The 15652-nt window shown below is 43.4% G+C and overlaps 1 protein-coding gene across 21 annotated transcripts in view; it reads right to left on the minus strand.

Annotated features, from left to right (window-relative positions):
* DTNA (dystrobrevin alpha) overlaps positions 1-15652 on the minus strand; it is a 308637-nt gene that overhangs the window by 220096 nt on the left and 72889 nt on the right. For 3 of the 21 annotated variants that reach the window (XM_059707359.1, XM_059707357.1, XM_059707360.1), the window contains exon 1: positions 3052-3406. The exons of 1 other annotated variant lie outside the window; for it this stretch is intronic. The gene's annotated coding sequence lies outside the window, so the exon portion shown is untranslated. Of the gene's footprint in view, positions 1-3005; positions 3409-15652 lie in introns of those variants that run through there. 17 more of the 21 variants (XM_059707363.1, XM_059707365.1, XM_059707354.1 and 14 more) reach the window with 16 other exon arrangements.

Genomic DNA, 15652 nt, shown 5'->3' on the forward strand with positions numbered 1-15652 from the left:
AGTATTTCTTTAAGGTAATTCCTTAAATGTGGTGATCCTGTACATAGGCCAAGAGAAAGCAGGAGGAGACAAGGTGAACAGCTGAGCGTGATGGCAGTGGGGTGGATTAGAGAGACTAAAGAGATTACTACAGAGAGGGGCCAGCTAGGGACAAATGAAAGGGCTGTTAAGTATTGTTGACAGCTCAAATAAGGTTGGAAAACATGAATCTTCCAATAGGCATGCATTTGCAAATTTCTCTAAAATGCCTAAACAGATCAGATAAAAACTAAAATTAGTCAGAAAAACTCCCTGAAATCATCAATGATATCAGCAGACTGCCTGATATCTTCTCTAGAATGAGTGTAAAAAAAAAAGATTATAAAAACAGCAGAGTGAATTTCCATTTCTGGTAACGGTAATGAAATAATTTGGGCTGATACTCCCACTGAAGTAACTAAACATATTTAAAGTATGAAAACAGCAAAGAGTTAATAGGAAGGTGGAGACTTCACACAGGGAAATTGAAAAGACCAGGACTCAGAGAGGGAAGCTAGTCTTTGAAAGCTTTTGCCCTTGGGCACATGACTACCAGGAACAAAAGGTCCCAGAAACCAGCTGTACTCTGGGCAGCCTCATGGGTTTCCCAGGGATATAAAGCCCACAGTCCGGTCCGGTCTGCAGGTGAGCACTTGAGTAAACAAACCCAACTTTAAGGCCATATCTTCCTTCAGGGGAGGAGGGAACCCCAAATAGGCCACTCATCACTCAGCTCTGCAGCCCCACTTCCCCCACAGGAGTAACTGAGGAGCCTTAGGGGCTGCACTTTGACTATCCTGGCTCTGGCCTGACACTGCCCTCAGGTGCCTGGCAGCAGCACAGCAAGTTTTCTCTGGAAGAAAATGTCATCACCACTAGGTCTCAACTTATTTGTAAAAATTTTTTTAAAATGTATTTCCAGCAGATGATCGAGAATATCCAAGCAATCGAGAAAATAAGACACCATAAGTGAGAACTGACAAGAACAATAATAACCTAGTAACACTTGAGATATTAGAATTAGCAGACATATATTACAAAACTATATCCAAAGAAATAAAATCCAAGCCTGAAAATTTCAACAGCGAACTAGAAACTATGAGTGACGTAATAGTTGCAGAGAAATACTCATTTGCCCCATTTTCCTGTCAACAGTATTTGGCCACATAGTTTAAAATGCTTACATTTTTAAAATTTAAAAACTTTTATACTTGTCTTCCTTTTCTTTTGACACACTGAAAATAAAAACAAAACCCTATATTCGTGTTTAAGCCTATTCTAATTAAGCCTATTCTAATTACATGTATATTTCAATCAGAAATATATTAGTTAAGGAAAAGGTAAGTCTACATTTAAGTGTTTGTGTGTGTACTTGTGTGTGTTGTGAGCACACACGTGGTGTGCACACACTCACAAATTTCTGGGAAACACTAATAGGTTCACTACTATTGTCAACAGTTCAGGACGCACGTGGGTAAAGCAAGGAGAACCGACGTTCAAGGCTGCCAGGGACAATTTTCAAAGATACCATCCACTTGCAGAGACATGAACATTAACTTCCACTTTTACAAACTCATGAGTTCACTTTAAGTATTGGGAAAGGTTAACTGTGATTTGAGGTTAGATATTTATATTGAAATGCAAATATTCCTGATGGACTAGTGCACTGACTTTACTAGTAGAACACTCTACTGTCCCATGATTCTCCCTTGAAGGTAAGTCTTTGCTGCCAGACAAGGCGGGTGTTTAGCAGTGATATTCATTAGGGGTTGGGAGGGAGGAGGCGGTGGGAGTGGGGGAGAGAGGAAGAGGGAAGGAAGGGCAGAGAGGACACCCAAACCGAGCTCTGACAACTTTACATCCTGGCTGGTCTGGCTTGATTATTCAGTTGTAAAATCCAGTGACCCTATCAATATAAGGCTCACTTTTCATTTTAGAAGCAGAACAGTGTATTAGTGATTCCTATCAAAGTTGAGTGAGACATCCACATGAAGTCATTCATTGTTTGCATCTAGTTTAGCCAACTCAGTTCATTAGAACCCAGTGTATTGGGCAGAACAAAACCCGGCCGGTGGCACTGAACGACCGGTCAGCCCCACACTCCGCAAGAAGAAGGCCAGCAGGTTCATTTCCCCACAGAAAGGAGCGCCTCCAGCCCACACCGCGCCCCTGGCTCATGGACAGCATTGCCCTGACCGGCCGCTGAGCACCTGTGGGAACGCTGTCTCTAGAGCCCAGCTGAGACAAAACAAGAGACCCAACCTACACATGGTCAAAACATGAAGGGAAACTGAAGTTTGTCATTTTTTTTTTTTTCAAGAAAAAAGTTCTGAAATCCTTAAAACACAGTGTGGCAATAGCCCACTAGACAGTGCTTCCCCCTCCACTCCCCGCCTGTGCACCCAGGAGGCCTCCCTGCACTCAGCAAAGGCCAACTCTTGGGGGGGGGGGCGGGGGGGGGAGAGGAGGAGGATCCACTGGGAATTAATGAGGCGACACCGAAAAATAACTCCCACTAATGAATTGTTCTCTTCCATGGAAAAATGCCTATTTTCTCTCGTTTGTTTTTGGGAAAAACAGAACATCATCTGAAGGCTCCTATGCACCTTCAACCACGCTTTCCCCTTCTTTACTTTTTTTTTTTTAATTAGGAAGTGCCATACATAGTGCCGCGCAAGGGGAAACTCTATCTCACAACAATGCGACAGCGGCGGCGTGAACACAGTCGGCGTGGTGACCTCGGACTACTGACACTGCAACTTAGGAAGAGCGGGGTGACTCCGGGGGCGCTGGCAGAGGGAAAGTGAGGGTCACGCAGCGCTCAAGTTCCAGGCGCGCAAGGCAACTTTCAAAACTCAGCCCCGGTCCTGTCCTCGCCAGATGTCAAATGCCTGCTCTCTCGGGGAGGTAAGAAAGTTCCTACGCTGGGAAATCTTCACGCTCGCTTTTTTCATTCACACAAATAAAAAGAAAACTTCCACATTCACCTTCCCAGAGAAGAGGTGCTCCTTAACACCAGTCCTTCCCACTTACCCTGGGGCAGGGACCGCGGGGTCTCTTAAATCCTTTTGATTCCAGGACATCCAGCAATAGATGAATTCTCAGCACCTTCGCTTCAAAAGGAAACTTGAACCAAACCGCTGCTTGCAACGGAGACCCTCCCAGAACTCTCCCACCTTCAGGGAGAGATGGGCGCTCCCCGCGCAGCCTCCGAGCCGGGCGCGCACTGTGTCTATCTTTAACTTGAAAATGATTTGGTTTCACATTCCATCCAAGTCCCACTGGCAAATGACTGGGGCGGACTCACCAATGGCAGGCTCTCAGCTCCCCGCCCTGCAGCCCCTCCTCCCTGTGACTGCGCTTCCTGTGGCATCCCGGCTGACTGACTCAGCTGTCTCTCTACCTGCCCGGCCTGGTAAGAGGAGATGCTTTCATTGGCCTGGTAAGAGGAGATGCTTTCATTGACGGCTATTAGGAAACACTGGGAAACTGAAGATGGGCGGCTGGGGGACTGGCTGTGCGGGCTCCCCCTCCCTCGCCTTCCCCTCCCCCGCCTCCCTGCCAGAGACCAGGCGACTTCCAAACTTGGCCTTCTGAAAAAGAATGTTCCCTGCCTGGCATTCCTGGACGCAGGGCGCGAGGCAGCTCCAGTTTGGTTGTTGCTCAGCCTGAAAACCTCCCCAGGCACACACACTACGAAGTAAGTTTCCTGGATTTTGCCTTGACTTAGGGGACGAGGGAGCATGTTTTGGGGCATTACAGATATTTTTGTTGCCTCACAGCATTTCAATGTTAATATTCACAGACAATTTCCCCCAGAATGGCTAGGGATGCAGTGAGACAAAAACAAGTGAAATGGTACATCGTTAGTTGAAAGTTGAATGTCCTTATTGGTGAGTGAGTGGGGGCCCGTTAGAGGAAGAAGTCACGCTGCCTGCTTGGCAGGCTTCTGGAGCCTCTGTGGCTGTTCTGTGAGAGGAAGCCTTGTTTACAGGCGTCGGGAGAACCCCGGTTTCAATGGTCCTAGGGGTGCACTGCAGACAGCAGACAGCAGGAGGAGAGGGTGCAGACATTGCTACCTCCCTGTCAACCCCCCCACCCTTTTTTTCAAGAATTGTCTTGCAACACTTAGTGAGGACTGGGGAAAAGTGTGTGTGTGTGTGTGTGTGTGTGTGTGTGTGTGTGTGTGTGTGTTGTGGGCACACACACACATCTGAAAAAAAGAGAAAATGAGTGGAATTGAGAAAAAGTACATTTCATCAAATAGGATCTGACAAGGATTAAAAATGAGGAATTCCTTTAAATCACTAAATAAACGTGTCTGTTCCATATTTATTTAATGTCACCAAGATAAAAAAGATCTGCTGCTGAAAATAATGTACCTCTTCATGATCAAAAGAGTGAATGTATTACAAGCAGTTTTATAAACTAGACAACTTCTTGAAAGGCCTAATGAAAGATGGATCATTGCAGCAATCAAATGGACCCCAACCCCAATGCAGCCTCCAAATCTCAGCCGGTGGCTGCCAACTCCGGCCAACTGTCAGCTGGCAGGCTCGACCCAGGCTGCAGCTGCTCCTGCGACTTGTACAGACATCGCGAAACTATGTGACAGCGAAAGGTTGATTCTAAAGAGAGAGCTTTCCCTTTGTTTGTTTGTGGTTGGTTTTACATTTTCTGTTCCAGGTGGTCTTTCACCACATGCAGAACAAGAGTCATTTTAGGGCATCGTGAGTGAAAACATGACTAACCGGCATCACATTACTAAGTTACTTCAGTGATACAGTTCTCTTAATATTCACTCAAAGGTGTGTTTACTGACTTTTAAAGGGGGGGGGCAGTGGGAGAGAGGTAAACACTGATGCGAGAGAGAAACATCTGTGGGTTAGCTCTCATATGCGACCTGACTGGGGATCAAACCCGCAACCTTTTGATATATCAGATGGTGCTCTAGCCAACTGAGCCACCCGGCCAGTGCTATTTCAGTGATATCTATATATGAAATACCTACACCTATATCTATATGTAGGCATAGATAGCTCTATATAGATAGAGATATCTATATACATATATATTTAATCTTTATTGTTGAAATTCAGTGATATTTTAATACCTCCTACAGAATGGCCTCTTACCAGCTTGCTCCCTCCTTAACCTGTTACTAGATGTCCTTAAAAGTGATTAAATAAAGGAGAAAGAGAAGAAACTTTCTTTATTCTTATTCCCAAAGTCGATTACTTTAGGGAAATTTCAGGCCATATGAAATGCTGATAGATAAGGGCATCCAAGTGACTTCAGAAATAAATAGAAAGACACACTTACCCAGATAGCATGCAAGCCTGTCCCTGAGTTTCTTCTTCTCTCTTTCAAACACTTCTCCCCAAGGCTAACGAAGGTGTCAAAACACATGTGAATCAAACACGCGGACAGGCCTGGCAGCAGGCCCTCTAGTTCAGCGGTCGCCAACCTTTCAGACCTCACAGACCACCGGTTGGTAACCGCTGCTCTAGTTCACGTTCAGCCACACTATATGCTCATGCTGAATTTTGGGTGAACATGACCACAGAACCAACACTAAGAAATGTCTGTTGAAATTGAAGAACTGTTTGTTCAAAAGTGTACATTTTACCCTATGGAGAATGGTTATATGTTGGCTCACATTTTAGATAAATATATCTTGCGTTTTTCTTAATGAATTTTTTTCAGGAAAAATTCTATCTCCTTTTAAGTCATTAACCAAAAGATTATCTGGAGGGTGTATTGGGTACCAAGCACCTCCCCTGAAGCCCTGTCCCCAAAGCTCACTGTGCACTTTGTGTCTGTGTGAGTGACTCACCCTAAATACCAGCATGGAGAGTACGGCATTAGTAAGATCATTTTGGTTAATCGGGCTGGCTTCCAAGAAAAATAGAGAAAAAAGAAAATGTCTTTCTAATATTTCATATTAACTAGTAACATAGAACTATTTCCTTTATTGAATTGTTATCGGTCATTTTCCCCCGTTTTGTTAATCCTGACCTGAGGATATTTTTCCCATTGCTTTTCAGAGAGAGTGAAGGGAGGGAAGGAGGAAGGAATGGAACCCAAGACCCTTTGGTGCACAGGCCGAGCTCTAACCACTTAGCAGCACCGGCCAGAGTACTGGCAATTTCTTTATAGAGCAATATTCACCAATTAAGTACCTCCTTAGGTTCCCAACTTTATCTTCCCTTATATTTCTTCTGTGCCAACCATGGAAATTCCAGAACAGTTTGCAACAGGAGGAGTAGCATTAGTCCAAATCTAAGGTTGAATGAGCACAATGTGAATTAAAAAAATTTGTTTCTTGCTAAACTTCACAAGGCAATTGATAAGATTTATGATGGCTAGAACTCAGTGTTTATCATGAATAAATTCTACTTTTCTATTTATAAGGTCTAACATGAGAGTTAGAATTTGATCGAAAAATAGCTCCCAAGGCTTACTTCTCAAAACAAAAACAAAAACAAAACAAAAAAACTGGGCATGCAACAGGCAAAGCAAGTACCCTTGATTTATCATGAACAAGCAATTAATCTCTGCTCCATTCCCCAGAAATAGAGCATAGTTCTGTGGATGGCAAATGTGAGTAGCAGGCTCCCTGTAAGGGTGAAAAGGCATTTAAACTCACATCTCAGCAGATCTGGGAGGCATCCCTGTGTATGAAGAAACTGGTCCTTGAAAAGCAATGGCCATTGTGGTTTTCCTCCCTGCGGCCCTTTAGAGACTGGCCTAGGGGGTATTCTCAGGGTGATGGTTTTGCAGATGAATCTTTTTTGCTTATTGCATAGCATTTATTTCTTAAAAGCCTATACTATTTGTTATAGACTGAATATTTGTGTTCCCCCAAATTCATGTTTAAACCAGGTCCCCAGTGTGATGGTATTTGGAGGTGGGGCCTTTTGGAGGTGATTAGGTCAGGAGGGTGGAGCCCTAATGAGTGGGATTAGTGCCCTTATAAAAGAGATGCCACAGAGCCCCTCTGTCCCTACCGCCACGCGAGAACACAGCAAAAAGACACCTAAGAACCAGGAAGGGGCTCTTCCTAGACACCAAGTGTGGGTGCCTTGATCTTTGACTTCCCAGCTTACAGAGCTGTGGAAAGTAAATTCTGTTGTTTATAAGCCACCCAAGCTATGGTTTTCTGTTATAACAGCCTGAATGAACTAAGACACTATTTATGCAAAAATGAGGGTTTGGATGGGGTAGCACTTTTCTAAGGAAAATTAATAAATCCAAGTAGTAGTTGTTGAAAAGTAATTAAAATAGGCACTGCCTAAGAAAAAGTAGAAACACTACACATAAACAACATTAGAAAACAGACATAAAAGGGACTCAAAACATACTTATACCAGAAACAAAACCAGACTTTAAAACAAAGGCTGTAACAAGAGACAAAAAGGACCCAGTAATTCAACTTCTGGGTAAATATTCGAAGAAACCCGAAATGGTAATTTGAAAGGATATATGCACCCCTATGTTCCATGCAGCATTATTTAAACAGCCAAGACATGGAGGCAACCCAACTGAATAAAAAGTAGTGGCACATTTACACAATGGAATATTACTCGGCCATAAAAAAGAATGAAATCTTATCATTTGCAACAGCATGGATGGACCTAGAAGGTATTATGCTACATGAAGTAAGTCAGACAAAGATAAATGACGCATTATTTCACTTATAGGTGGGATCGAAAGAACAAAATAAATGAACATATAAAGTAGAAACTGTTGCAAAGAACAGACTGATGGTTGCCATAGGGAAGTGGGGGTTAGGAATGGGTGGAAATGGTGAAAGGATTAAGAGGTGCATATTGGTAGTTAAAAAATAGTCAGAGGGATGTACAGTATAGGGAATATAGTCAATAATTAGTAAAAACTATGTTTGGTGCCAATTGGGTACTTGAAATATCAGATAAATAACTTTGAAAGCATTTGCTTGTCTACCCATTATGCTATACACATTAAACTAATACAAAATAGTATTGAATGGAAATTGTACTTTAAAAATAAAATGAAAAATAGAAGAAAAAATAATGCATTTTTCATGAAAAAAATATAGCAACTATACACATTTGAAACTTTAAAGGCTATTTTGGTTTGTCAATTTTTTTTTCCTATAGCTTATAGTTGAAGTGAGCTCAAGCAAAATTTTATTTGATTAAAAACTGAATTTGCCTCTTTCCCCAGCCCTTCACCTGCTCTCATTTTGTATATTAACGATAATGACATGTGTGTGGTGGGATGCCCACATGTAGCCATGTGCAAACAAAATAAAGCGACAGACACCTTATTTAGACAAATGCAATCTCTTCTAACAGTTCTTTTAAAAAAATATATATATATATATTGATTTCAGAGAGGAAGAAAGAGGGAGAGAGAGAAACATCCACGAGGAGAGAGAGTCGGAGATTGGCTGCCTCCTGCAAGTCCCCCACTGGGGATCGAGCCCACAACCCGAGCATGTGCCCCTGACCGGAATTAAACCTGGGACCTTTCAGTTCGCAGGCCAACGCTGTATCCACTGAGCCAAACCGGCTAGGGCATCTTCTATCAGTTCTTTAAGAGACATCCGACGAGAGAGATTTTAGGCATTTGGATAAGTTGGTAGTGGAAGTGATACTGTTGTAATTTACTAGTTATTATTAACAAGAAAGGAGCAAAGGGAAGACCAAATATTATAGGCATGTCATTTGGGCAGCTTCCCCAGGAAGCTAAAGCCTCACACTCCCCAGGGAGCCCTCAGTCTATTCCCTCGGAGCAGATCACTGGGGGAAGGGCATGGGCAGGGAGGAGAATACACGCATGCCTCTGTGTCAAGTTGAGGTGACTATGGGAAGGTCTGTCAGTCACACCTGGGAACAGGTTATTGGCCAGAATGGGCGTGACTACTGCAAGGGTGTGAAATTTGGGGTATTTAACCCCCTAAACAAAGGAGTCCACTCTCTTGGTTCCTTTGACGCTCTTGGGACGCTCACTGCTTGGGGCGCACACTCCTGTATTCGCCCACATGCACCACGCCATGTGGACCCCACACACAACGGACTAATGGACTGTAACTGGCCTGATGCTGACCTGGAACGTTCAGCATCAGACACAAGGAAAACTCTGGACACTGGCTTTGCTTCAAGCTCTTTTCACTCCCCAGCTATGACTGGACTAAGGGAAAAAGGGGGCTTCGGAGACCTGAGAATGTAATTTACAAAGATAAAGCTTATCTCATCCTGCCCTGGGGGCCTCTGGAAATGCTTATTCTGGTGGCACCCCAAGAACCCCACTCCCACTGGTAGCAGAGAAAGACCACCCACGGTTTTTTCTCAGGTAACAGGTTTAAGAGACACTTTGTTCCTAATATTTTCAGGGTCCTCAAGTTCCATAGGAAATTCTCTATTTGGCAGGCCTTTTTCATGCACATTCTGGCCGCCACCCACAATCCTTTACAGACAGAGGTGAAAAGAACCAAGCAGAGACAGAGGAGCTGACTAAGAGTTGTTGGGTGCAAGTCTATGTGTCTGTGGAATGGGGGCAGAGTAAGAGGGAAGCCAGCCCCTGTGCAGAGGGCCTACTTTGTGCAAAGAACCTTTATATACTTTATTCCACTTAATCCTTAAACACCCTATGATTTAGGAATCATTATTTCCATGTAATGGACTGCTCTGGTCGCTGGGATTCATAAAAAAAGGTACATAATTTGATTTGGTGTCTGATTCCAAAGCTTTAAATTCTTTCCATCGTATTGAGACATAAAGAGGTTTCCTTGAACCTTGAAGACCTGGCGCTACTCCGTTGCAAGGCAAACCCTATGTGTGTGGGAGAGGAGTCGTCTCCTGGGCCAGATCACCTCCAGGTGGGATGGGGGGGCCTGTCCCAAGGTGAGACTCTGCAGCAACAACAAGGGGCAGAGGGAGCCTTCTGGGAGAGCGAGGAGGACATGCCTGGTTTATCTGATCTCCTGTTTATTCCAGTCTCACTTGAAGCTATAAGAGTGTGGGGCCCTGGAGCCCACCTCTGGGTTCTCATTCTAACTCTGCCACCTCCTGCCCTGAGTTAGACCACCTCCCTGTTCCATATCCCTGTTTCTCACCCGCACGAAGATAAGGATAACATTGCTGCCATTAAGTAGCTGTTGTGAGTGCTAGATATGTAAAAACAACTTAGAAAAGTTGCTTGGCACACAGCAAGGTCAATTAGAGGTGCTATCATCAGTACCATCAACATCACTACCATCCCTGACAGTAAATATGTGAATCAGAATAGTCTCTCATTTAATATCTATCTTTTACAGCAGTGGAAGGCCTGGGGAAGGTAAGAAAAACAGCAGACTGGAATCACTAAGGGAGCTTTTAATATAAGAATGACTGGGCCCCAAATGGGCCCAACCGAATCAATCTAATCAATCGCTGGGGGCTGAGTTGGGAGCATTGGTTTGTTTAAAAAGTCCTCCTGGATTCTGATGGGCAGCCAGGGTAGAGAACTTCTACTCTCTACTACCTATTTTTGTAGTTTTCCCTTGAATCTTTCTTACTGGGGTTGAGATTGAACTGATGCATCAAAATACCTGATTGAATTTTGATCTGATTTCAAGGACTTCAAGCACACATGCATTTTATATTACAGGAAGTCAGTGACCATGGTCATTTGTTGCAAATTTTTATATTACAAAGAAAAATGGGTTCTGTTTTCCCCAAATTAATAGAAGACCATCTGATGCTAAACTTAACACTTGCTTCATGACCTCGACCACGCCCTGTTTCATCTGTGGGGTGTGTGTGTGTGTGTGTGTGTGTGTGTGTGTGTCTGACTATTACCTAATTCTGGAACAGGAGAGGATGTACAAAGGCATCAGCTGTGCTATAAAATCCATAAAGGCGGAGTGGCACTGAGCAGAACCCTTTGTGGAGAGTCGGAGACTAGGGATGGTGAATCCATTCTATTACCTCAAAGTAGATAGAACTCTCACTAACATCAAAGTGGGCACCTATTAAGCGGGTAAAGAGCGCCTCAAATTACCTGGCAGATGTGTGAACATTCCAGCTCCCTTCGCTGAGTGTTGGGTGGACCATTCATAGACTGACCCAGTCAGGCCTCTTCCTGAATGAGAGCACCTGGGAGTCCACGTGTGAGGCTGGCACAATGAAAGGGGATCCAAGATGCGTATAGTAGTAGATTTCAGTCCTGGCTGCACCTTAGAAACACTCATGGGATTTAAAATGGCATACTAATTTCTGGGCCTCTTCCCTGGAGATTCTTATATGACAGAGCTTTTTAAAAAATATGTTTTTATTGATTTTTAGGGAGAGAAGAAGGAGAAATAGAAACACCAATGAGGAGAGAGAATCATTGATCAGCTGCCTCCTGCATGCCCCCAACTGGGGTGTGAGCCTGAAATCTGGGCATGTGCCCTGACCCAAAATGGAACCAGCAACCTCCTGGTAAATGGGTCGACACTCAACTTACTGAGCCACACTGCCCAGGCTGATAGAGCTGAAATGGGGAGCAGATTTGGGTGCCTCCACAGTATAATTGAGGTTAAGAACCACCGTGTGCTGGACAGATATCAGCTTGGTATCCTCAGATGACTCACTTTATTTTTTTACATTTATTTTTTCTTTATTGATTAAGGTATGACATATGTGTCCTTATCCCTCCCATTGCCCCCACCCCCAATCATGCCCTCACCCCCTCTGGTGTCTGTGTCCATTGGATAGGCTTACATGTATGCATACAAGTCCTTTGGTTGATCTCTCCCCATTACCCCACCCTCCCCTACCTTCCCTCTGAGGTTTGATGGTCTGATCTATGCTTCTCTGTCTCTGGATCTGTTTTTGTTCATCAGTTTATGTTGTTCATTATATTCCACAAATGAGTGAGATCATGTGATATTTATCTTTCTCTCACTGGCTTATTTTGCTTAGCATAATGCTCTCTAGTTCCATCCGTGCTGTTGCAAATGGTAAGAATTCCTTCTTTTTTACCGCAGCATAGTATTCCATTGTGTAGATGTACCACAATTTTTTAATCCACTCATCTGCTGATGGGCACTTAGGCTGTTTCCAAATCCTAGCTATGGTAAATTATGCTGCTATGAACATAGAGGTGCATATATCCTTTCTGATTGGTGTTTCTGGTTTCTTGGTACGCCCTACACAAAAATAAACTCAAAATGGATAAAGGACTTAAACATAAGACAGGAAACCATAAAAATATTAGAGGAATCCACAGGCAGCAAAATCTCAGACATATGTTGAAGCAGTATCTTCAACAATACAGCTCCTAGGGCAATGGAAACTAGAGAGAAAATAAACAAATGGGACTACATCAAAATAAAAAGCTTCTGTACAGCAAAAGAAAGCATCAACAAAACAACAACAAAGCCCACTGCATGGGAGAACATATTTGCCAATATTATCACCGATAAGGGTTTAATCTCCAACATTTACAGGGAACTCATACAACTTAACAAAAGGAAGATAAACAACTCAATGAAAAAATGGGCAATGGGCCTAAATAGATACTTTCCGAAAGAGGACATAAGGAAGGCCAAAAGACTTATGAAAACTAATGCTCAAAGTCACTAATCATCCGAGAGATGCAAATCAAAACGCCTATGCAGTACCATCTCACACCAGTCAGAATGGCTATAATCAACAAATGACAAGTGCTGGCAAGAATGTGGAGAAAAAGGAACCCTAGTGCACTGCTGGTGGGAATGCAGACTGGTTCAGCCACTGTGGAGAACAGTATGGAGTTTCCTCAAAAAACTAAAAATGGAACTCCCATTTGACCCAGTGATCCCACTTCTAGGAATATATCTCAGGTGACTCACTTTGACTATCCTGAGTATAGGGATCCCCGAACACTGGGATCACCTGCAGGACTTTAAAAACTGCACACGTCTGATTCCTACCACCAGCATTTTCTGACTTACAATCCTAGCTGTTAGTATAATTTCTCCACATATGCAGTAATGCAAGTCTGTGCATATTCTTCAGAATGTTTTTTTTAAATATTTGGAATAAAATTGAAGTAATTGGGGTTAAGAAAAAAATACACAGTAAGCATATAGCAAGTCACTTTATCCATTTATTCCTTTAGTAAGCATTTACGGAGCTCTTAATTTGAGCTAGATATTGAGTATAAAAAAGTAATTAAGACTCTGTCCCTGATTTCAAGGAGTTCACAATGTCATAAAACGGATACATAAATTACATGCAATTCATTCCCTCATTCATTCATCAACTTTTTGTTGAGTGCCTATGCTATAGCTCAGTGATTCTCAACCTGTGGGTCGCGACCCCTTTGGGGTTCGAACGACCCTTTCACAGGGGTCGCCTAAGACCATCGGAAAACACATATATAATTACATATTGTTTTTGTGATTCATCACTATGCTTTCATTATGTTCAATTTGTAACAATGAAAATACATCCTGCATATCAGCTATTTACATGATGATTCATAACAGTAGCAAAATTACAGTTATGACGTAGCAACGAAAATAATTTTATGGTTGGGGGTCACCACAACATGAGGAACTGTATTAAAGGGTCGCAGCGTTAGAAAGGTTGAGAACCACTGCTCTAGCTGGTGACAATTTGGGTGCTAGAGATACAGATGTGACCACCCCCCACCCCAGAATTTAGATTCTAGTGAAAGGCCTTAGAGACGGACAGCCTGGGGATTTAGTTCAGGGAAGCAAACTCCCACCTTAGGATGGGCTTATGGGAAGGCTTCCTAAAGAGAAGATAGGAGAACTGGTTCTTGAAGAACTTGGAGTTAGGCAGCGAAGGAAACATACAGATGACAATTAATTTTATGTGTTAAATTGGCGGGGCCCTGGTGGGCAGATATCAGGTCAAAAATTATTCTGGGTGTCTCTGTGAAGTGCTTCTTGTGGATGTGCCTTAAATGTAAATTGGTGGACTTGGAGTAAAGCCCTCCATAATGTGGGTGGGCCTCCCTGAGTTGGTTGAAGGCCTTAACAGAACAACGGCTGACCTCCTGGGGCAAGGAGGAATTCTGCCAACAGCCAGCCTTCGGACATGAGCTGCCACATCAGCTCTTCCTCGGTCTCCAGTCCGACAGCCCACCCTGCAGAGTTGGGAAGCCTCCCTAATCATGTGAGCCAATTCCTTAAAATAAATCTCTCTCGATATATATGCACAGCCTATCGACTCTGCTTCTCGCAGAACCCTGACACAGTATGCACTTGAGTCAGATGAATCTTTCCCTGTTCTTCTTAAGACCGAGTCCCACTTTTGACTTCTCACTGTTTCACCAAGAAACAGATGCCACCAACACCACTTCTTTCAGTCCCTTTCCATGTACCTCACAGGTTCCCCCCTCTCTCTCTATTGGTTCAGTCCTCCTCTTCGGTTTCAAAGAAAAACTGCGCCCTTCCCTTCCTAAGGCTCATGTTTGGTTCGTGTTCTATAATTATCTCCCGGCTCACAGCTGCAGCTCCTTTCTGCTCCCCCTTGGGTTGTGCTCAAGCCTTCCCCGCCTGCTGTGCGTCTACACACATGCATGTTAGCGTGTGTACGTTCATGGATGTGATCTCATCTCCCAGTGGGCGACACCCCGTGAGTTCAGATCCGGTCAGACGTTTCACAACGGGGTGAGTGCACTGCAAGTGGCTTTTCATTGCTGGCATCAATGCTAAGGGTCAAAGTTGTGTGCTGACGAGGACATGAACTCGAGATGGCAACACGTGTTTTCTCAGGCCAAGTAAGGGTCTCGATCGACAGGTATGGACATCCTTGAGTATTAAACCACTTAATAAATGATGATTATTTTGGAGATAAACTTTAAAAAGCCATAATAATAAAAGGAGCCCTTTATAATAGAGAAAATAAAGGTTAGCTAAAGGAATGGGGGAAAAGAAAAGAAGGAAAGGGAATCTGGAGACAAAGTGAAGGTGAGAGGCAAGTGGGAGCTAGGGAGAGTAAGGTAAGCCCGGACAGAACACAACGACTAATTCACCCAATGCCTGGGTGCCCTTTTTCTTTACAAAATGACATCAGTGACAAATTTCAGTGGCATTCTCTGTCGCTCGCAAATTTGTAAGGACACATTGCCTTGACAAACCATAGTAATGCACGTGAGCGCGCGCGCGCGCACACACACACACACACACACACACACACACACACACCACTGCCCCGCAGTGTGGACTGTGGTGTGAGACTGTATAATGCTGAATTACTGGTAGTATAGAATGGATGGCTTCTGATGAACTATGAAACCCCACGTTTCATTTTTCTTCGCCTTATTTTTGTAAAATTACCCTTCATTTAGTGTGAACAACGAAGACTGAGATGTGTGTTGAATGTGCCTCATTTTCCAATCTATTGCTCAGGTGGAGTATTCCTATTTCTATGGAAACAATAGCTTTTATTTTTCTAAAATTTCAGAGAGCATTTTCTCCATATTCATGGAAAGAAAACTGCATAATTGTAAAAACGTAAAAAGCAACGTATAACTGTATCTATACAAAAACACCTGCAGGATAAAGATCCTGAGAGTGACATTATAAGTAGGGCAAGGATAAATGCTTTACAGAGAACAGCATTCCCTGTTGGGTAAAAGGCATATTAAAATCTAATTAGATACATAT

The sequence above is a fragment of the Myotis daubentonii genome, chromosome 8 (assembly GCF_963259705.1).
Source record: "Myotis daubentonii chromosome 8, mMyoDau2.1, whole genome shotgun sequence".
NCBI classification, from domain to species: Eukaryota; Metazoa; Chordata; class Mammalia; order Chiroptera; family Vespertilionidae; genus Myotis; species Myotis daubentonii.